A 24,127-nucleotide genomic window follows, 5' to 3' on the forward strand; every position below is an offset into this window, starting at 1 on the left:
TAACCTCTCTCTATTATCTGCAGGACCCATGGAGATATATTCGGCAGATTCTTCCACTCTGTCAGAAAATCTACTAAGGGTACCAGTCTCTCGAGACTGGCCTCTGATGTTATTGTAACAGCCACTTCGGTGACCTGAAGCATCCTGGCAGGAAACAACCGAACTGACTGTTTTTGAACCCCCCTAAGAGGGTGCGAGTTTGACACGGTGTCGTGGTGACACTGAGCCATGTGCTCGCTGGAGACCGCTGCGCCCCGAGACCAAGGGTGCGGGGTTGGCAGAACGGCCTCTTGAGGGCACCGAGGTGGGGCGGGCACCGTATACTGAGGTTAACACCGCTCCACCCCGGTCGGGGTTGCCCCCAGAGGTCTGACACCAGTGGCATCAAGACCTTGGCCGAAGCCTTTTTCACAGAAAAACAGTCCTCAGATCCATCTTCTGCTTTAAAGGCTTCTGTTGAGAATGCCATTCTGGTCCCCAATCTTTCTGAGGGGGAGCACAGGAAATGACACTCTGCCTGTACAAGGAGTTTGTTAATGGCTAGTGCTGCTCCGCCCAGCAGCCCCATTTAAGAAGTTATAAACTCCAAACTCATTGTACACAGGAGATTGAGATGGTTTTTAGAATCTTCAATTCCCTTAACTCGATGCTCAGCACATAATTTTACCATTTTGGGGGGGGCCGACCAAGATGGCGGTGTGAACGGACTGAATTTTCGAGCTCTCAGCACCACCTTTAGATAGACTCGAATTTGAAAAGATCTTTCAAATTGAACAAAGTGTATATGGTTTTGATAGTTTTTTCTTTCTTTTTTGCTTTACATCGTTAATGTAAAATGCCCAAATCTGCACAGAAACGTTCAAATGCTGTTAGCAATGCAGCAAACATTGATGGCATGGAGGTTATCACCGATCACGTTTACGAAGATGGAATAATTCACGATCTGAACAACAAAGAAGAATTTCCTCCACTTCCCATAACACCCAGTAAACCTCCATTAGCCAAAAAACCTACGTTCTCCCAAACCTGTACGGACAACTTGAAGTCGGACGAGATCGTTGCTAAACTGGCTAATCTCATTAACACCAGAAGCGATGCTCTAGAAGAGATGGTCAAAGCTACACGCACAGAAATCAAGGATTTAAAAGAAAAGATGTGTTGTATTGAAAGACGTGTGGAGAAGAGTGAACAATCTACCCTGACCTGCATGAATCGTGTGACCGATCTCGAGCGTTACGGCAGAAGATGGAACATAAAATTACACGGCATCCCAGAAGCAGCGAAGGAAAATATTCGCGAGGAAGTGATTCGCATCTGTCAAGAAGTGTTACCACAAGATAGAGATCAGCTGCCAGCGGCGATAGATATCGCGCACCGCGTGGGTTCCAAGCGTCCGAACGAGCCGAGGCCACGAGCTGTCATCATTCGCTTCGTTGTGAGGAGATACAGGGAAGCAGTGTGGAAAGCTGCAAAAAACAACCCATTCCTTCGGAATCATGGTTTGCACTTCACTGAAGACTTAACGAAGGAGGATAGGGAATCAAGGCAGAAACTGTGGCCAATGATTAAAAAGGCAAGAGAGGAGGGCAAATCGGCATACTTCGTTGGAGGTCGAGGTTTTGTTGATGGCGTGGAAATAACATAAGCAATAGACAAACGTTATATTAGCCTACAAGCCATCTGAGACGCAAGGTTTGTTGTTCTGAGTTTCAGGGAAAGTGGCAAGCAAAAAACATTCCTGTGTTATTGATCAGATATGTTATCCTTTCAATTCGAAAGTGAAGAATTTTCCTAATGGAAGGCTAAAAGTCAAGTATCCTAGTTTAATTGTTTTAATGGGTGCTGATCTTGATTTTCATTTCTTTATATTCTTCTAAAAACTTCCTTTATTGTATGTTCAACTTGTTCTGTTAAACCTGTTGGATTTATCTCTTATATCTTTTAACGCTAGGGGGTTGCGTAATAATAATAAAAGAAAAGCATTATTTCTATTTGCTAGACAATACAGAGCTGATTTCTGTTATATACAAGAAGCTCATTCGGTAAATGATGATGTTAAATTTTGGAATGGTCAATGGGGGTCTTCAATATGGTTTTCCCATGGTTCTGAACATTCAGCAGGGGTAATAACACTTAAGAATAGATTTAATGGTGAAGTTGTGCAATCATTATGTGATTCAGAAGGTCACTTTGTTTGTTTGCTACTTAATTGTAATGATGTGTATATTATTACAGCTAATATCTATGGGTACAATAGGAAGTCAGAAAATGATAATCTTTTAGGGATCATAGAAAATACATTTAAAAGCTGGTTAGACAAATATCCAAATGCTTATATTATAATGGGAGGGGATTTTAATATTGTGCAGGATTATACTGTTGATAAATGGCCATCAGGACGTTCATAATCTACAAATACTAATCTCAAAAACTTCATGGATACATTTAATCTAATAGATGTTTGGAGATCTAAATGCCCTAATAATGTAGTATTTACATGGAGTAACAAATCAGGTTCAAATCAGTCCAGAATAGACTATTGGTTAGTTTCTGATAGTCTTGACAAAGATGGGATCGATGTAGATATTTTACCTACTCCCTTAACAGATCACAGAGCTATCTATATAAATGTGAAGCTGTTTCAAAAAACACATAATGTAAATTCTTCATATTGGAAACTCAATAATTCCCTTCTGCTGCATAAGGAGGTCCAAAAGAAAGTTAAAGATTTGATTTCTAGTTATTGGTCTAAAGCCAAAATGGAAAATGCATTCAGTACAAATTGGGAACTTCTCAAATTTGAAATTGGCAAATATATGAGAAAATATGGTTCATTGATGGCCAAAAGTAAAAGATCTGAAGAAACTAAAATAATAACAAGAATAACAAATTTGTCTCAGAAACATCCAGATTCTCTTCTAGAGGGCGAAAAATTAGAATTGGTTGACTTAACAAGTAAATTAGATGATATGTATAAGAAAAAAGTAGAGGGTGCCTTTATTCGCTCTAAAAGAAAGTGGCTTGAGGAAGGGGAACAAAACTCACATTATTTTTTCAATTTAGAAAGGCGGAATTTTGTTAATAACACCATTAATAAGTTAAACATTAATGGGGTAACAACGGATGATCATACAGTAATTTCTCAGTACTGTAGTGAATTCTATAAGAATTTGTATACCTCTAGTTACTCTCAGGTAACTGCTGATGCCTTCTTGAATTCGTTGCAAATTAATCCCATTGGTAAACCTGAAAAGGACTCCTGTGATAAACCTATTACACTATCTGAATTGTCTGAAGCAATTAGTTATATGAAAAATTCCAAATCACCAGGTACTGATGGTTTGACATCTGAATTATATAAATTATTTTCCAAAGAATTGGCTCCTTTTCTTGTAGAAGTATTTGCTGAAAGCATTGAGAGACAGTATCTTCCACCAACTCTAACACAAGGTTTAATTACATTGCTCCCCAAACCAAAAAAAGACAAACTATATATTGATAATTGGCGCCCTATCTGTTTATTAAACAATGATTATAAATTGCTGGCCCTAATTTTAGCTAGAAGATTGAAAAAAGTTTTGGATTCCGTAATTGATGAATCACAATCAGGATTCATGAAAAATCGACATATAACGAATAATATAAGATTAGTGTTGGATGTCCTGGACTATTCAGAATTGATCAGTGATAATGGGTTTATATTATTTTTAGATTTTTATAAAGCATTCGACTCGGTTGAGCATCAGTTCATCTTTGACACGCTTAAGAAATTTGATTTTGGTATTTTTTTTTCTGCAGCAATTAAAACCCTTTATAAAAAAGGCAACTGTTCTATTAAATTATTAAATGGTACTTCCCCTAGATTCGATATTACTAGAGGAATTAGGCAAGGGTGCCCTGTCTCTCCATACCTCTTTCTATTAGTGAGTCAGCTTCTCTCTTCTCATATTAAATCAAGTCCAATGAAAGGCATCACTATCTTTGATAGAGAGATCAAAATAACCCAATTAGCAGATGACACTACGCTCTTCATTCAAAACGAAGACCAGATCTCAGTGGCTACTGAATTAATCTGCGAATTTTCAAGGGCATCTGGTGTATACTTAAATTTGGCTAAATGTGAGCTTATGGCCATCAAGGAATGTTCTGAAGCATCTTATAATGGTATTCCCTTAAAAACTGAGGTTCAGTATTTGGGAATAAGCATTACTAAAGATCAGCACAGAAGGTGTTTATTAAATTTTAATCCTATTGTTGAAAAAACTAAAAGGAAATTAAATCACTGGCTTATGAGAGATCTTTCTTTAAGGGGCAGAGTTTTACTTACAAAGGCAGAGGGAATTTCTAGACTGACTTATGCAGCAATGGCTTTGCATCTTAATAAAAAAATATGCAAAGAAATAGATAAAATACTGTTTAACTTTATATGGAAAAACAAAATACATTACATAAAGAAAACAATTATAATTAATGCATATGAAAATGGTGGCCTAAATGTTTTGGATTTTGAAATGTTAAATAATACATTTAAAGTTAATTGGCTTCGTCAGATTGTCAGAAATCCTTACTCGATCTGGAACTTTATACCCTCCCATATTATTTCTAACCTTGGTAATATACATTTTCTTCTTAGTTGTAGTTATAATATTGATAAAGTACCAGTGAAACTTTCGGAATTTCATCGCCAGGCCTTTTTATCATGGTCACTGATTTACAAGCATAATTTTTCACCACATAAGTATTATATATGGAACAATAGGGATATATTATATAAGCGCAAATCATTGTTTTTGAAACATTGGTTTGATAATGGAATCATATTGGTGGATCAGTTATTTAATTCAAAGGGTTTTCTTTTCACTTACAATGAGTTTTTGGCGCATTATAAGATTCCTGTAACACCAGGGGAATATGCAAAAGTTTTTGGTGCAATTTCTCCTGAAATCTGTATGCTGTTTAGACATCAAAAAAGAATTAATACTCAACAATTGTCCCCACCTACAATAGTAAGTACTTATGTAGGTAATATATGTTTTTCCCTTAACGCAAAGAACAGATCTATAAGAGAGTTATTTCAAAGAAATTCTGTGTCTTTGCCTTATATTTACTCATATTGGAATCGTTTTGCAGAAGATATTGTGTGGAAAAAGGTTTGGCTTGTACCTAATCAATATTTAATTACAAACAAAGTTAAGGAGGTATCGTTCAAATTGATACATAGAATATACCCTGTAAAACATTACTTTCTAAAATTTAAAAGTGATATTGATGTTAATTGCACCTTCTGTGACAGTTGCCCTGAAACTGTGGTTCATTTATTTTGGCACTGCCCATTTGTAAGACCATTTTGGCAAAATGTCTGTGATTTTATCACAAGAAACATTGATGACCAATTTATGTTGTTTTGGAAACATATTTTATTTGGTCTTTGGGAGAACAGTAGAATCAAGCATAGTCAGGTTTATATAATTAATTTTATTCTTTTAATGGCAAAATTTTATGTTCACAAATGTAAATTCTCCTGCAAAAAACCCTGTTTTATTTCATTCAGGAAAGAAATTGAGCTTTATATTGATTCACTCCGATTTTCTATGAAGCAAAAAGCAATTAAAACATTGAAAATTTGTAAATGCTTTAATATCTTCATGTAAATTAGCAATAGCCCCCTAGTGTGTATCTATATTGTATTTCAATGTATATACAAATGTTTGTAAAATACTTTTTGTTGATAAAAAAAAAAAAAAAAAAAAATTTTACCATTTAATTCCTCCAAATAAAATGTAGTAAAAGATCAACCAGACAAGTTACACAGTCTGGATGAAATGCTGAACTTATAGGCTACATGAATCTAACTAATGAAAGTCAGATAAGCAAATTTAAATGCAGCCCACTTATTTAATTCCTCAGAATCAAACAGCAAAAGATCAACCAGACAAGTTAATATAGTCTATGGCTGAATATATATTTATATATAAGCTTATATATAAAAATAGTTTCAACATACAATAAAAGAATCCTAAATTCGTAGCTTGCAATACACTATGTATCTATTTAATCAATGCATTGCATTTGTGTAACCACTGGACTCTTATTGCAGTCTTTTTTTTTTCTTTTTTTTTATAAACAGTAGCATGGGGAAACTCTTGATAGTGAACACACGTCGGTAATGTTCATGAATGAACGTATCCAGTCCACTATTATTGTTATTGCAGACCCAGTAATCTACGCCCTGCCTCAGCACACGCGAGATCCGAGATCGAGTAATAGAATCTTTATTGCAGACCCGTAATCTACGCGCTGCCTCAGCAAACGCGAGATCCGAGCCAAATAATCTTTATTGACTTTCTTCCCTCGAGAAGAAAGCCATCGGGAGCAGAGCTAAACTCTCGATAGTGCAAAAGATACACGTCGGGAATTTATGAATGAACACTGTCAGTCCCCTTATTTTACTAGAGCTGACCATGCATGCTCCACTCCCAAACAAACAACACATGAATCGCGTGTGTCCCCACTCGTAATGAAGCGAGGGCAGGGAGGAACACACAATCCAAAGCTGTTTGCTCCCCATACTCCTGTCTAGATATATATAATATGCTTGTGGTTGTGGTTGTGGACATGCATCGATGCTCAGCACTCTACCTCCTCAGAGATAGACCGCTGAAACACCGGGCTCTCTAACCGGGACGGAAGAAGCCGCGGCGCGGGCTTCCGATCGCAGAGAGAGAGCGCTGGATCTCCTGGATAAAAGCAGAGAAAAGGCGGAGCCCGTCTCTAACCTCTCCGCGAGATCCATTTGCGAACCCACAATACCAACTTCCGTGCTGCCTCGACAACACGGGGTCGGTACTGCGAGGAACGCGAGCCTGAACTGAACACCCTCCTCAAAGAGTGACAAGCGGGAACGGAGCGAGTACGATGAGAAGGGTCTGATAGTAACTCGCAATGCTCGTAGTCAGCACCCTCGAGCGCTGACAGAACATGCTCCGTTCCAAACAAACAACACATACATCGTGTGTATCCCCACCCGTAAAGACAGAGGGCAGGGAGGAACACACGATATAAGGTTGTTTTGTTCGCCATAATATCTATGCTTGTGACAGACAACAATAAATAACACAGACAGTATAACACAGAGCGCTTGCTGAGGCACAGAAGCTAGCGCGGTTCTAAACCGGATGTCCTTTATCCTTTCCTGGTCGTCACGTCACCTGCCCGTGACGCCCACTCTCGCCATTGGACTAGTTGATACCATAGACTGTAAAAAATAGGTTGATACAAGTGCTTCAGACGCAATCACGCAGAAGCGTTCCCAAAGCGTCATTAGCCTAGTTTCCATCCACTTTTTGCGCTGTTATGTTATCGACAAAGTGAATATGCTATAAAAAAACATTACGAACTTTGCCGTCTCCAGACTGTTTCCATTCAATTGGCCTTTTACCGATAAGATTGTGTGCGTGATGACGTCACGAATGACGAAAGCGATTTGTCGCATATGTTTTGGTGTATCGCAAAAAAAATGTGCCCTTGAGCCGTTCCCATACATCTTTTATTTTATTTTATTTTTTATCGCAAATTCTACCTTTTGGGGTTCCAGGCAGTCAGCACACCCCCAACACCAAACAAACAAATAAAAAAAAAAAAAATAATAATGGAGAGAGTATTCAGGCAGTTTACTGTCATTTCAATTTCACAAATAATTGCAAGTGTCCGAAATATCAGAAGACGACGGCAGAATTAAACAGTTGCTCATCTGATAGGGCTCAAATTAACTATACCGTTACGCGACGAAGTCCAAGGGTCTGGGAGAGACCATGCAATACGGCGTTCTGGGAGGAAGTTGTGGAGAGACACTTTACAGAAGGTCTCTGGGTGCAACATTTTAGAATGACACGGCCGACGTTTGAGATGCTGTGTGGATTCATTGGTCCTGGGCCCGGGTGGGCCTGGTACATTTTCTACTATGGTACGTTTCTTCATTAAGATTTGCGATCCATTCCATAAACAAACAACGCAGTTTACATGCTCCTTGTTACATTATTCATTAAAGTCCCAGCTATTTTTAAACATTCTCAGTGGTCTTTAAATGATGATTATGCCGTTTTTAGCCAAAATCACAAAACCTGTGCCGTTTCACACACACACACACACTCTCTCTCTCTGATAATAATTAATAAATGCACGCATAATTATCAGTGAACTTGATGAATGTTGCAGATATGTTTTACATGCATGCACAAACAAATGCCTTTCAACTTATGTGTGCAAAATTCAGAATAAAATGAATGTGCAGCAAGTTGTACAAATAGAGAGTCTGTAGGCCTACTGTGTTGTTGCCATTAAATAAGCGCATTTAGTTTCATATTTGTTAAAATATTATAATGTTATTTTTTCATCCATGTTGATTATGAAAAGTGAACCGCACGAGTAAGATAGGATGAGCAATATCGAGAGACATGGAGCGGGTCAGACATGATTTTGACCACTTAATTAAGTTAAGTTTTGCTGAAAGACTTTTTTATAAAGTGAATTTCGTTTTGTATAAATTGTATCTTAATTTTAATTTTTTAATTTTTATCAACCAATTGCCTGCATTTAATAAATACAAATATTTAAATATAACAGACAACAAGAGGCGCCCGCGCGGTCACTTGCATTGCTCGTGAACAGGAGCTCATGTCATCCTAACTTAACGAAACTCAGCATATGCCTCACAGACATAAAATATAGCCTATCTTAAGAAAGCTTGAAATGTCTTTTTAACAATTTAAAACGAAAAGAAATAGGCTACTCTCTGGTTATGTAATTCATGATGTGCATTTCTCTCTATAGGCGCGTTCACTACGGAGATGGCGATCGTCAACTTCATCTTTACAGCTGTTGTTGCTGTTAATAAACTAAAAATAATAGACCTATAATTTTATTAAACAATAAATGAAATGAAATTGTAATTGTATTAAAAAAGCAACAAAAAATTCCTGTTTAATTTTTTTTAAACCTATGCTAATTACGCATTAAATTCAGGTTGGCTACTGAGTCGCTGTCCTCAGTGCCGCAGAAAAGCGCTGAAACGGAGATAAAGGGGAACCCGTTTTTTTTTTTTTTTTTGGCTTATTTTAACTGGCCCATCCAGTTTTCTTTGATTCACCTACAATCAAAATCCTGGCGCCACTAGTGCGCACGTGATGAAAATCATGTGACACCACATTTATTTGCGTTAAAGCCCTTTTTTTCGACAAAAAGTGTTTCCAAACTAGTTTTTCGCGTCATTTAAAGTATCGACATAGAATGTATGCGCTAAAGTTAAACGGAAAAGGATTGTGTCGACATTTGCAAAAAAAATATCGATAATTGCCATTTCCATCAGCTATATCGGTAAACATTTTGATGCGCTAAACCTTTTTTCGCAAAAAAACACTTGGATGGAAACCTGGTTATTGACGCATCGCGAGTTCCCTCGAAAGGGAAAGGCAATTTTCTTTTCATTTTCGCTCCGTGTAACGCGTATTGTTGATAAGCTCAGCACTGCTTTACCGGGAAAACCAATATTATATTTCTTCTGTTCCATAAGCAGCACCTTCTGACAGAGAGTGGATTTACATTTTCATTCAGTCTGTCTGCGATTTTTGTTTGTGAAACTCAGATCACATTTTTATGCGCTGTTGTAAATGTAACTAGTTCATAGAAAAAAAGCTAATGTGCATTCTCAAAATCTAAACAACTCGGATAATAAGTAGGCTATCTACAATTATTCATTGATCTCATAAAATACGTACAATCATTTTGACTCATCCTGTTTTTTTTAAATAAAAAAACCCTGTGAAAATCAAGCTTTTATTGTTGTTTATGTGTCTGGTGTTTTACTTTATTTTTATTGTTTGCCCACAGTAGAAAACTAACATTAACAGTCTCATAACAAAGTTCTCTTCATGTTATAGTGTGTACAAAACCTAAAAATAATAATGATAAAACAATAACCACAGATAAACAATGTCATTAATTTAGAGCATCCTTTAAATAGGAAATCAAAGGAAATTAGCAGAGATTAAAAGCGTCTGATATGCATGTTAACAGAGTTCCTTTATATATTCCCAAAGGGGAGATCATATCAGCCAGAATTTTAGATTTTTGATGTTAGTCGTGGGTGAGCTTTTTAAGTGGTGTAGCGATCTGTGATGTCCACATTTTAAGGGATGGAGCTGTGATGCAGACCAAAGTAACTAAATAAATTTTTTAGCTGAGTATACCAGGACAACATATAGCTGTATTGCATCTTTTTTAAACAGAGTGTTCACATTAAGATTCAATTAATACAAAGCTGGGGTCATATCGAAGTGTAAGAAGATCTTCCATTACACTATGTACTTTCTTCCGGTATGACAAAATTTAGTCACAGGACCAAAAACAATGCATGAATGTACTTTTATCTTTATTGCACTTGAAGCACAGGCCTGTAGCGATGATAAACATCTTCTTAATATGCATTGGTATAAGATATATCCTATTCAAGAATTTGAAATTGAGCTCATGGATCCCAAGGGAGGTACATTTAGGGTTACACGTTATCACGTACAACATCCCAGTCATTCTCTTCAATGGTTTGACCAATGTCCTTCTCCCAGACACCCTTCAGTCCCGGCAAGGCAGAGGCAATTGCTAGACAAGATGTCATATGTCCTTAATATTGATCCCTTTAAGCAGATTGGATTCAGTAAAAGGTATTCAATTTATGTTATGTCCTCTTAACTCTCCTTTGTCTATCTTTAGTTTGTTTTAAAAAGTCGCAACTGAAGATATTTGTAAAATTTTGTTTTTGGAACTTTATTTTGCTTCCACAATCTGTTGGAAAGGCTTTAGAGTGTCCTCTGAAGCTCTCATATCCCAGCATGCATCACACACTGAGCCCCATTTACTGAAGTACTGACGTTCAACTCGACCAGAACAGACGTCAGGACCATTGACCAGTCTGAGATCTGTGTAACAAAGAACACAGAGTTTAGTTAAACAGTAAATTAAAATAAATGTTTAAAAAACCTTCTTTGTGATTATCTCAATAAGCTGAAATCTTTTGCTTCATTACCAGAACATAACATTGTCCAATGTCATTCTCATGGGTACAGCTGTTTTTGAGAGAAGATGATGTTGGACAGAAAGATATATAAGACTCATTTCCTCTGCACTGAATCTCTTGTGTCCACATCTGAGCGTCTCCTTTGCCAAAAGCATCTTCTCCCAGCACCTGTACATGAGCCCCACAGTCCAGCTCTCTACACACAACCTCTGCATCCTGCTGGTCAAAGGCAGCGTCACACACTGTGTACCAGGTGTTTCCATGAGGCAACTCTAGTCTTCCAGAACAGCGAGAACCTCCAACCAGCCTGACTCCTAAAATACAGGAGTGTTGATTAACCATTTAAAATATCATAACATATATTCCCCAAAATAAAAAAGCATGAGTATATTTCATTATGGTAGAGGAGAGCATGGCATGTTGGATATTTCCTTTAATGTTTTTAAGTCAGCTTTTCTTTTTCTTTTTTTCAATATTTGATATCTGCAAAATGTGTCTGCCACAGATTTACAGTTAAAGTTGTTTTGAAATCTGCTACTTATCCCAAAAGAGTTTAAAATAATGTCAAGTACAAAGAGTGTTACAGACTTTAGAGGTGTTGCAACTAATATAACAGCAGTTTGAAATATTTGTATTAAAATTTACTTAAAAAAAAAAAAAAAATTACTTTTCAGTGAATGTTGAGTTTCACCAATTCTAATTGGTTAAACTGATCTGTCAGTTCAATTCATAGCACATTAATTTTATTCTTTGTCTGCCGTTTATGCTATTGTATACACAGTACACCGAATGACAATGATGTAAATATAAGCTACTGTAGCAGTGAGAGTGATAAGCTTATTTTATTTTCAGCAGGTTCTCTTATTATAATAATAACCTAATAAGAAGAATCGTTTCTAAAGGTAAGTGTTTATTAATGAAACTGTCAAATGAAGCCATAAAAGAAAGGGGCAAATTATAAAACGTCTTGTTTTTTTTAAATGGGAAAAATAAAATAATACTTTTTAACAGTTAAAGGGATAGTTCACTTTGAAATTAAATTTTGGTATGTTTTAGCTTACCTGAAGGGCATCCAAGATGTAGGTGTCTTTGTTTCCGCAGTAGTTTCAATTTTGATATTTTTAGGTCAAACCGTTCTTGTCTGTCAGTCATAATGCAGGTCTATGGTCACTGTCTCAAAGAGCATGCACAAGTCCAAATTAAAACAATTCCCCATCGTCCAAATGAAACAATTCCCCATCGTAAGTACACTTTGATGGCCTAAGACACGAAACGAGCGGTTTGTGTGAGAAAACGAACCGTATTTATATAGTTTTTGCCTCTTGAACAAAGCCGCGTCCAACTGATCTGACGGCGCGGGCGGGTATAGATATATACACTGATGTCGCCTTGGCTAATGAACTGCAATAGCGAAGGCGACATCTAGTGCTAGTGTTTCTATACCCGCACGCGGGCGGATATAGATATAGAAACACTAGATGTCGCCTTCGCTATTGCAGTTCATTAGCCAAGGCGACATCAGTGTATATATCTATACCCGCCCGCGCCGTCAGATCAGTTGGACGCGGCTTTGTTCAAGAGGCAAAAACTATATAAATACGGTTCGTTTTCTCACACAAACCGCTCGTTTCGTGTCTTAGGCCATCAAAGTGTACTTACGATGGGGAATTGTTTCATTTGGACGATGGGGAATTGTTTTAATTTGGACTTGTGCATGCTGTTTTGAGACAGTGACCGCAGACCTGCATTATATGACTGACAGACAAGAACGGTTTGACCTAAAATATCAAAATTGAAACTACTGAGGAAAAAAAGACACCTACATCTTGGATGCCCTTCAGGTAAGCTAAAACATACCAAAATTTAATTTCAAAGTGAACTATCCCTTTAATATCTCCCCCTAGACCAACAGAACATCAAATTATACGTGTGCTGGTCAGTGATTTTATTGTAAATACATTTCTAGAACAGCAACATCCATTATTGAACTCCATTATCGCGCCTGCTCCATTCCGTCTGAACTTCTCGAGATTCCCGCTACATTACTGAGTTGATTTAGCATATCAACAATTCCAACTCAATCCATGCCCACGACTGAAATACAATGTATCCATTCATTACACCGAAACTCACCGTGTTTTATAGCGAACTTGGCGTCACATCCATCTATCTTGATGCTGTTCATGTTTGGAGGGTTCAATCCCTTCAGGTGTTCTTGCTTTATTATTGAGAGGTGCTCGATCTCTACTTCCAGTCTCTCTGAGTTTGCTCAATACTCCTGTTGGCAAATTGTGTTTTGCTTCACCCAATAAAAATAATAATAGATCAGTCCGTAGCGTATAGGCCTACAGGACATAACCACCAGTGACCGCTTACTGGAACAAGTTAGTAAGGCCTATATCTGTTGAAATAAAAGTGTGGATGCTTAAATCTCTTTCCTTTTTAACAATCACGAAAATGTTTTGGCAAGATGTTTCAGGATTTATTTGGAATGAAATTTATAATGAATGTCTGTTGCATTGGAAGGATGTGGTATAGGCTTTTTTGATTATGATCAATCTAAAAAAATGCCAATTATATGTAATTAATCTGATCTTCTTACTCGCTAAATTCCACATTCATAAATCTAAATGCTAAACCTCTCTTTCTTGTTTTTATGAAAGAACTTGAAAAAATACCTATTTTCTATTATACATTGTCTGAGAACAAAAAAGTCTTAAAAACATTATCTGTTTGCAATTATTTTACTTTTTTCAGTGTAATGTAATTCTCATTATTTGTAATCCCCCAGTTGTTGTTTTTTGTATTCTGTTGTTATTTATTACTTTGTTTTGAGAATCAATACAAAAATGCTGTTCGTGTTTCTTTATTTGCATGTCTTGAAGTAATATAGGTAGGCTATAATAAATAATAATACAAATTATAATAAATAAAATAATTCAGTATTATCATGTTACTTTCATGTTGAGGTAACTCGATTAGTTTACTCTTTTTAATACGATTAGATAAGAAGAAAAGAAAAGATGGAATATATTTATACGTTTACCTTGTCTTAGTGAATGTACTGTATTTAATATCATGTAAACATATTCAACACCCTGTTAATTATTTGGCAAATGATTGATGCATGTCTTATTATGTCTGTCTGTATTAATTTTTGAAAGATGAAATTAAGAATTTTTTTTAAGTTGTTGAAAAGAAAAAAACAAGAATGGACAGTCCAACATCAACCTGCAGATGAGCTCATGCAAAATATTCAGTATCAACCACAAAATAAAACTAAAAAACTTAAAATTATTTAACGCATTTTAAATTTAAAATGGACCATCACACAATAAACTGCAGTTGAGATCGGTGTTTAAAGCCCCATTATGTAGGATTTCCGTTTTGGTCAAACAACGACCCCTAGAGTCGCTGTGGACTACTTGTATTTAATGTTACTGTCGTAAATACTAGAGTTGAGCCGGATACTCGGCTGAAACGAGTATCCGGTACGGATAAAGCACTTTTGTCGAGTACGAGTATTATACGAGTAGCCTAATACGAGTCAATATCTGTGCTCGGATAAAAAAAAAAAAGAAAGTTATGTTGAGATTAGGGCTGGGCGATATATCGATATAAAGAATATATATATATATATATCTTTTTTTTTTTTAAATGCGATATGGAATTAGACCATATCGCATATATCAATATAGTTCAAATTTGCGCTGTGATCCTTGCTCCAAGCAAGCTGACCCGGAGCTCTCTGCACTGCTCCCCGCGCCCCCGCCCATCCTTTTCCACTTTGCGTGCGTGTTTAGAGCATGTTATGTTATAACATGAAATAAAGTCTTTCACCTCAGAAAAACGGACTTTCTTGTCCTGTCAGCCGTTATACTGTAGTCGTAGTAGCGCACACTCAATTGCACGCGCAACTGCGGCGGCGCGCGCTGTGTATCGCCTCACTGTATATAAAGGGCAAAATAAACTACGAGCATGCAACGCCGTTACGTTGTAAATTACACGAAATAAAAGTAATGCAGGTATAATTCTCATTCTATTCACCAGGAGCAGTTTCCATGTTTCATTAACAGTTCTTGTTAGTATTGTGTATTCACCATGGTAACTGTCGTTTCAATATTAACCCCAAAATGCCACTATTTTTCTTTGTGTTATTTTTTTATATTTTTAAATGACTGTGGTGGCTCATACCAACATTGTATTAACAAAAACTAGTTTGGGACTGCTATTTAATACCTTTAGCATAGACCAATGTTTATTAGTACTAGTCTTTACTATTAGTCATATTCTTACAATTTATGTTAAGTAAAGGGGGACAGTACTTCAGTGTGTGTGTCAACAAATTTTGAAAAAAATAAAACATGAAAAATAAAAAAATATCGGGATAGCCTATATATATCATATATCGAAATTCAGCCTAAATATATCGGGATATGACTTTTGGTCCATATCACCCTGCCCTAGTTGAGATGAAAACTCTTGTTCATTACATTTTACTTCATAATTGCAACCGCATGTGTTGTATTCATTGTTGCAAAACTTGTTCTGTAGTTCGTTTGTTATCGTGATCAAAACCATTGATCTGAAGCTCAATGCTGATGCTGTCATGTAAATAGTTTTCTAATCAGCAATAAATATAACAATTTCTGATCAACCCATATCAATTGCATGCTTAAAATAACATACCGGTTAAAGCCCCGCCCATTTCAAGACAACCCAACCCACTTCCGGGTTAAATCCCGCCCACTTCCGGGTTAGGCCCCACCCAGTCCGAGTACAGATACAGATAGAAGGTGTTTCTCAATGTCAAGGATACTTCCTTGGCAGGACTGGTCCTTCCAAGTCACTTCCTTCAGAGGCTAGGCGAGGCTCCTCTTTAGCATTCGGAGAACACATAAATGGAACAAGCTAGCAAGTGCACATCAGTGCGTCATTACGTCAGTGAAAATGAAAAACAGAGCGTTGCTATGGACGCAGTTCTGTTCACTCAGGCAATATAATCGTTTTTTAAATCAATAAACTCCTTTTTAATCATATTGATTATTTGACTGTTAAGTGTGTTTAAACAGTGCGGGTCAATTTGACCCATAACATAATGGATGTAATTATTTTTTTAAACAAATGTTTGGTAACGTAAATATATTTACATTTGAAAGCATATTGATCCGTTAACGCTCCGACTCCGTTAACGTCCAACATTTTGAATTTTTTTAACAAGATAGCAAAGCTGCGCGCATAGGATTGTGGGTGATTTGAGAGCGCGAAGGCTACACATATGCATCCTTTCCTGTGTATGGGATATTTTTCGAACGAAGGACTCAGTCCTTGGTGGAAATTCCGAGGATCCTCGAAATTGGAACAGTCCCTCGACGGATGTCGAAATTCTGGCTTCCGAGGATCCTTCCTTGACATTGAGAAACGCCTACAGATAATTCATATGGTTAACAGATACAGATACAGATACAGATAATGCTGTACTCGCTCATCCCTAGTAAATACCACTCACGCAGAACAGTCTCTTCACTCACGGCCTGATCCCCTCCCCCCTGTATACCGGTCCCCGTTCAGTCGGATAGAAGCTGTAACGAGTGGAAATAAGGTGTGGCCCCTTTAAGAGCTGCGCGCGCCCTGTTTAACTGTCGGCAGTCTGTATTGTATGTGCGCCTCGAACAAAAACCCGTAAGCGGGTTGTTTCTGTTTGATGCTCATTCTTGTCCTATTTTTGTCTATCAAGTAATGCTGTGGACGGTAGAACGTGTGACAGTTACACGAGTTCGATTGGGGAATAAACACAACGCGTTACAAATCATCGGACATCGAACAAGCACAGCTAGCCTCCGAAGATGTCTACTAATCCATCAACAAGAACACCAGGTGCTTTTTAGCTCACACCAACGAGTGAAAGCTTGTCCGAGTGATATACAATATAAGCAATATACTTACAAGTCCAACAGCATGTGAGGACGTGTTGGGGGAAGTAGCCTATGCCGTAAAGCAGTCGAATTTTGTAACGTTAGTTCTTTTTGTTCTCGCGGGTTACTACCCGAACCCCGACGTTTAAAAGTACGATTAAAAACGATACAGACCCCGTCAGGCTATGGCAGACGTGTCATTCAACCTATTTTAAGTCGATGTACCATCACGAGGGTTTTGGAAATATATTATGAAGGTTGAAAAGTTACTTAGTGTTACTTTAACCCTCATATGACCTTAGTTTCCTGTTTACACTCAGTGCATTTGGGGTCTATATGACCCCAAAGATGCACAGAGCTTTTGTACAAGAAATATACATTTTAATAATACAAATTATATATCATTTTTTTCGTTTACTTCTCATCTATATTTTTATGCTGTGTTTTGGGGGATATGAAGTACTTTTTTACCTATTTACTGCACAATTCCTGAACTACACCATTAGCATACATATGAAATATAACATTTTTATGAAAAAAACACATTTATGATGATCAAATTTAAATATGAGTGGTTTCTGGATATTGATCTAGGCGTTAGATGCAGAATTCTGCCATCTGGTGGTTAGATGTGTTTTTGTAGATAATATAGTTTTAGCCACAAAGTGTAATTACCATATACTTCCAGCAGAGGCCCCATAGAGATCCATTAATTTTTCTGGATGTGACTTATTGCTCTTATAACAGCTTTTTTTATGAATTATATATTTAAACATTTTAAAATACATTAAATCAGTATTTTGTCAAAGTTTAGAATTTTTTTTGTTTTGTTATTTGAGGTCTTTTGAAGTGTCTTGTTATTGCAATAATGCTATATAAATGTGCAAGAATGTCACATAAGTTGCCACTAAAAGAAACTACTTGATTGCAATTGCATATTATTTCAATAATCGAAATGTATAAAATAATTAACTTTAGAATAAGAAATTAATTTTTAAAAAGTAAAAAAAAAAAAAACTAACTAAAAAAAAAAAAAAAAACAGCTATAGGCAGATAGGAATAGGAGTGAAGAGTAAACACACTGGCCCTCATTTATCAAAAGTGCGTACACCAAATTTCCAGCGTACACCTGGCGTACACCCAAAACCACGGTGACTTTGAGATTTATCAATATGGACGTTGGCGTACGGCACGCTCAAATCCTACGCCAGCTCAGGAGGTGGTGTACGCACGTTTTGAGTGCGGGAATGCGCAGAAAAACAATTCCTAACACCACAAAACGCACTGACAAACTAAAAGATATGATATATTATGACCCACTGTAAAAAAACAACAACATAGTAATTATAAACTTCAGTGTTTATTTTTGTGCAACATGGACTTCAATGTTTAATTTGTGTGACTTTGCCAAAGCATTTGAATTGTAGGCATATGTATTCCTTAAGTTGCGAGCCTGTGCGCTTTACCTGGCGTTTCAAGCCTTGTTCGCCTGGCTCCGCAGCGCGAGTCTCCGCAGACTGCGCGCGCACCTCCCCAAACGGACGAGGCGTTTATACTCGACGGCTCGCCGTTGTACTATTCTTTGAAACGATGGTTAGGCCAGGGTTAGGCCCGGCAGGTGTGCACGGACTGGGTTTAGTAATGAAAGGCTTTCAATGACCAAAAAAATAATTCAGACTGACAAAATAATAAAAATGACATTCTTCTTCTTTTAAATAATACTAATAATACAAATAATAATAATAACGACATTCTTCTTCTAAATAACAATAAGCGTCATTAATAATAAAAATCTAGAAATCAATTTTGTTTCTTTCCACTTCCCTGGTTTCGCTTTCTCTTTCTCAAAGAACTTTCTCTTCTTTGCCGTCTTCCGTGTGTCCATGGCGTAAAATGAGGGCGTGGGGGAAGCGGAGACTTGAATATATAGGGGCGTGTTATTCTAATGACGATCGTTTTCAGCCGCGGCATTTATCAAGCGCAGGTATTGCGTACACCTGGATTTCAGAGGTACGCACAGCTTCATAAATCAGGCGATGAGAGGAGTGTAAGCATAATCTTACGCCAATATATACGCCCGTTTCTACGCAAGAATGATAAATGAGGGCCACTGTGTCTGTGTGTGTTTGTGTGCATGCACGTGCATGTGTGTGTGTGTAATCATGCTCATTCGACTTTTTTTTTTTTCTCTTGTACCAGGCCTTCATTTATGTGTGAACATTTTTAGATTCATGCTGGAATTATTGATTTTATTTACCAATTTCACTAAAAATGCTCTCTTTTGCAGTCACACTTGTTTGTTTGTGTTTGTCTCTCTGTGTATGTGATCTGTGTGTAGTCATGTTCTTTCCACGTTGCATTTGTGCTCTCATACCATACCTTCATTTATGTGTGAAAATTTTTGGATTTATGCAGAAATTATTGATTTTATTTCCCAATTTCTATAAAAATGCTCTTGCAGTCACACCTCTCTCTGTCTGTGTGTGTATTTGTGTCTGTGTGTGTGTGGGCGCATATGTGTGTGTGATAATGTTCATTCCACATTGCATTAGTGCTCTAGTACCAGGCCTTCATTTATGTGTGAGAATTTTCAGATTTATGCTGGAATTATTGATTTTATTTGTCAATTTCTATAAAAATGCTTTCTATTGGAGTCACACCTGTGTGTGTGTTTGTGTGCGCGAGCATGTGTGTGTGCAAGTGATCATGTTCGTTCCACATTGCATTTGTGCTCGAGTACCAGGACTTCAATGTGGTATTGAAATTTTCAGATTTATTCTGGATTTATAGATTTTTTTTGACAAATGAAAAATAAAAAAACATTTTTTTTCGATTTTCCCATTCATTTCAATGTGGGGTCAATATGACCCCAAAGGTCATGAGTGTGACTTTTTTTTTTACACACCTTTAGAACAACCGAATCAAGCCCAGTTTTTTTTGTGTGTGTATAGATAGGTAATGTAGAAAAAGTCACCAAATTTTACTCCACTGAGATGAAGGGAACCATTTTTTTTAATGAAAGAAAAGTCACTTGGGGTCATATTGACCCCACAGGACAAATGAGGGTTAAATGTGTGTTATTTATTTATTGATGGCCAAAATTATTTGTACAATTATCTTTGCATACCTTTTTGTTGTTATCACTAAAATGTATTAAATAAAATTGCATTGGGAATTGTTATGCTCTAAATTGATTTGAAATTGTGTCATTGGATAGTGCTGTCAACTGCCTAAAATACTGTAACTAAAAATGATTTCCCTACATTTTCTTTTGTCCACTATCTTGCAAATGTTTAAAAAAAAAAAAAAAAAAAATCATTAAGTTCATACAAATTAATTCATTGATTAAAAAACATATCTTTTGAGTATCCGTTGATATCAATAGAAAAATAACAGGCCAAATACTGAATCAAATTTTGCAGCGCATGTAGCATTTCATACAAAAATATTTGAAATAGCATAAAAACATAAGGCACTGATGCATTAGAAACAACATAAGAATCTCCCATTGCTCCAGGAACTGTAATATGATTTGATGAAGAGGCAGTGGGTGTGGTCAGTGAGTCATATGGCTCCTCCCTCTTTATTTGACTCCTCCCCCACATCATCATAGTCTGTTTTTAAAAACAAAAGCAAACTCATATTTTCATTGTTATAAATGCACCAAGATTTAGTTTAAATGAGAAACATAACAAATAAAAGCAGATTTAGGTTATAGAAATGTTCAAAAACCTACCCAACAGGTTCCTCTCATCTTCATTGCTGTTCTTCACATCATCATACTCCTCCTGATCTCCCTCTGATTCACATGTGAAATAAAAACCTCACATTGTAGTTTGTAAATCAGCTTGTGTCATTAATGATGTTATTGATCTCTTTCACCTCATGACTGTCTGAGATTATTAGATTTACTCCTGATAAATTCATGATGATTCATTAATGGTAGAAACGCATGTTTAATATTAGTGTGTGAAGGTGATGATTCATTAATGGTAGAAACGCATGTTCAATATTAGTGGGTGAAGGTGATCATGAAATGCAGTTCTGTGTGACTCACCTGTTACATCTCGAAAGATCTGTTCATTAATGATGACATCATCATAATGCTCTGGTGTGTCCACTACACATGAACATATAGACAGAACAAACATTGCATTATATCTTACAATGTAATGGGATTAATACATAATATCATAAATCACTATAAAAGGATTATGGAAAATACACCAATAACAATAAAAAGTAAACACCATTTTTGATAGAGTTCAGTCCACTTGTCATTACATCATCATAGCTCTCAGGTGTGGATTCTGTAAATTTAACATGAGACAATAATATTATGTATATATTTCTATATATATACAGATTTTAATATATTTTAAATATTTCTTCCTATTATAGAATAACCGAACGACACCTGTCTCACGATCTGGTTTCAGTCCATCAGTGATGACATCATCATAGTATCCCGGTGTGATTTTCTTCATCATCTCTTCTGCATCAAAACATGTATAATTTCGGCATTTTTTTATATTTTGGGAAACAAAATAAATGTAAAATATACTGTTGCAGGTTTTGGGTAATGAATGTTAGCTGTGTCCCAATTCAGAGGCTGTGTCCTCCGGTCGTCACATTTGAAGGCTGTATACCTCATCAAGGATGTCTTATTTAAGAGAAGTAACCGTAATAAAAATTGACTGTTATTCCTCATGAGGTGTAAAATACTGAAATTTCTTTCTTACTTTGCAATCTAACGGTTATTTTTCTTAAATGAGACCGCCTCAGTGACGTATGCAGTCTTCAGATGCGACCTCCGGAGGACACAGCCTCTGATTGGGACACAGCAGGATCACTGACCTTTCAGGACACTGCCATTGGTGACATCATCATAATATGCAGTCTTGAACTCTTTTTCTAATAAGATCAAAGTTTTAGTATTGTGAACAGTTGAATTAGTGTTAAAATGTGTAAATTTCATTTTTTATATATTTGTAAATCAAATGATTGATTTGGATCTACTTCAGCTCTCTAACCTGAGAGAAACTCATCAGCATCTTCATACCCAGAATGCAGTTCTTCAGAGACGAGACTTCCTGTTAAAGGACAGCAGAACAGTCAGAAACATATTCATCATTCCATACAGACTGAATCATCATTTCTCCTTTGGATCATGAAGCATTGTGTTACTTACAACACAACACAAATATTAATTACTTACATTTTAAAAGCATTAGAGGCAGAAATACTAAGTTTTAGGCCTATTAGCAAACACACATGTATCCTCATATGAACCCATTCCTCACTGCCTTCCAGAAATACACACAGGAAGACAAATACACACACACACACACACACACACACACAGACACATCTGCACCTAGACTTGCAAACATATGAACCCCTCCTTATTACCCTCAAAATACACACAGGAAGAGACACTCACTGACACACACACACACACACACACATAAACATGCACCTGCAGCTCTGTGGTTTTCTGTGAGGAATTCTCTGGTTTAAAGCCGGAGGTTTAACAGGACTAATAATAGAGGAACATCAAGTGTCTGACAGACTCACTTATTAATCATATTAAATAAGATTCATGGCTCATGTCTCACCTCTCTGAGTGAAGTGATTGTGTCTGTGATGAATCTCCTCATAAACGGCCTCAGTCGTCGTCCTGTGTCTCCTCTTAGAGAGAGCTGTGAGTGTAGACAGACAAACCTGCTGTCAGTTCACAACACATGACTGATCACACACTGAATAACACACAATATGACAGTCTCTGGATCTCTCCTACCTCTCCTCATCACTCTGTTCTGCTGAATCAGTATAAGCAGTGGCACTAAGAGCAGTAAGAGCAAAACTCCCAGTACAACCACAAGCACAGAGAGAGACACTGGAGGAGTTTGTGGAGGAGTGACTGATGTTGAGCGCACTGTCTGAGAAACTGGAGGAGAAGCTGATGTTGTTGTGGCAGGAGTAGTGGACACTGACAAATCTGGCAAAACAGACACAAACACATTAAAAATGATGCAAATAGACAAAGATTATTAGCATTAATATTACTAATATTGCTCAGTGTTTTGCTGTAACCTGCACAGGTGAGTCCAGCGTGCTCTTTGTGGGAGCAGTCAGTGTGGTTCTTCAGGGAGAGAGGACAGTCCCACAGGTGAATCTCATTCCCTCTGCACTCGACTCTGTTCAGCCACACAACACCTTCACCAGCACCAAAGACTGAATTCCCATCAGCCCTCAGTGCTGCTCCACAACCCAGCTGCCTGCAGACCACCTGAGCATCGCTGATGTCCCACAGATCAGCACAGACTGAACCCCACACAGCGTTATGATACACCTCCAGCCTCCCAGAGCACCGGCCCAAACCTCCACTCAGTCTGAGAGGAACATGATCTAAATCACACACAGAAACAGTGTGTTTGGTACAAAACATTTTCAATGCATTTGATAACTATTTATAGTTGTGACAAATTATGAATGTGGAATGTGGATTTAGTGTTCAAGTGCACAGAAATTAATAATTCTGTGAATAAAGAAAATACATTCTTATAATTATCTTACTTGAACACTGTCTCTGGTGAGGAGATTCTGAGGTAGAACATGTCAGACGACTCCGAGGAGATTCACGAGTCTGCTCCTCTAAAATTAAAACGTTAAAATTTAATTAAATGCTGAATAGAAAAATGATTAATAAACATTATTAATTAAATATTTTACTTATTATTTTATTATTAACAAACATGATGTTTTCCAACTATCTTAAATCAGTTAAATATCTTCTTACCTGAGCAGGTGATCTTGGCCACTTCATTATCACAGTCATTCTGTCCCCAGGGTGAAGATGGACACTGCCATAGAGTGGAATCATGACGTCGACATTTAAGTTTATCAAGCCAATTATGAGACTTCAGTCCCTCTGAATAATCGGGTTCACTGCCAGATCTTCCACAGTTCAGCTCTTGACAGATCAGACTCGCTGTGTCTCTGTCCATCTTGTTGTAGCACACATTACCCCAGGATCCATTGTAGAAAACCTCCACATTCCCTTCACAGCCCTCAGTTAACCTGATCTCTTTAAACTCTAGATGGAAAAGGATGTGCATTAAAAATATTGGAGTTTAAGTTG

At 37.0% G+C, this 24,127-nt stretch overlaps 1 long non-coding RNA gene and 1 pseudogene across 2 annotated transcripts in view; both read right to left on the minus strand.

Annotated features, from left to right (window-relative positions):
* Positions 1-21,840: 21,840 nt before the first annotated feature.
* Positions 21,841-22,076, minus strand: LOC311288821. Its single transcript, XR_014627019.1, has 2 exons — positions 22,017-22,076; positions 21,841-21,897 (listed from the first exon to the last, which is right to left on the minus strand). It is a non-coding gene; the product is annotated as an uncharacterized lncRNA (long non-coding RNA).
* Positions 22,077-22,590: 514 nt separating this feature from the next.
* LOC311289140 (scavenger receptor cysteine-rich type 1 protein M130-like) overlaps positions 22,591-24,127 on the minus strand; it is a 33,474-nt pseudogene continuing 31,937 nt past the window's right edge. The window contains exons 21-24 of the transcript in view: positions 23,786-24,082; positions 23,080-23,394; positions 22,784-22,984; positions 22,591-22,685 (exon numbers count right to left, since the gene is read on the minus strand). The product of the transcript in view is annotated as a scavenger receptor cysteine-rich type 1 protein M130-like (transcript). The remainder of the gene's footprint in view (positions 22,686-22,783; positions 22,985-23,079; positions 23,395-23,785; positions 24,083-24,127) is intronic.

This window comes from Rutilus rutilus (genome assembly GCF_951802725.1).
Source record: "Rutilus rutilus genome assembly, chromosome: 4".
Classification (NCBI taxonomy): Eukaryota; Metazoa; Chordata; class Actinopteri; order Cypriniformes; family Leuciscidae; genus Rutilus; species Rutilus rutilus.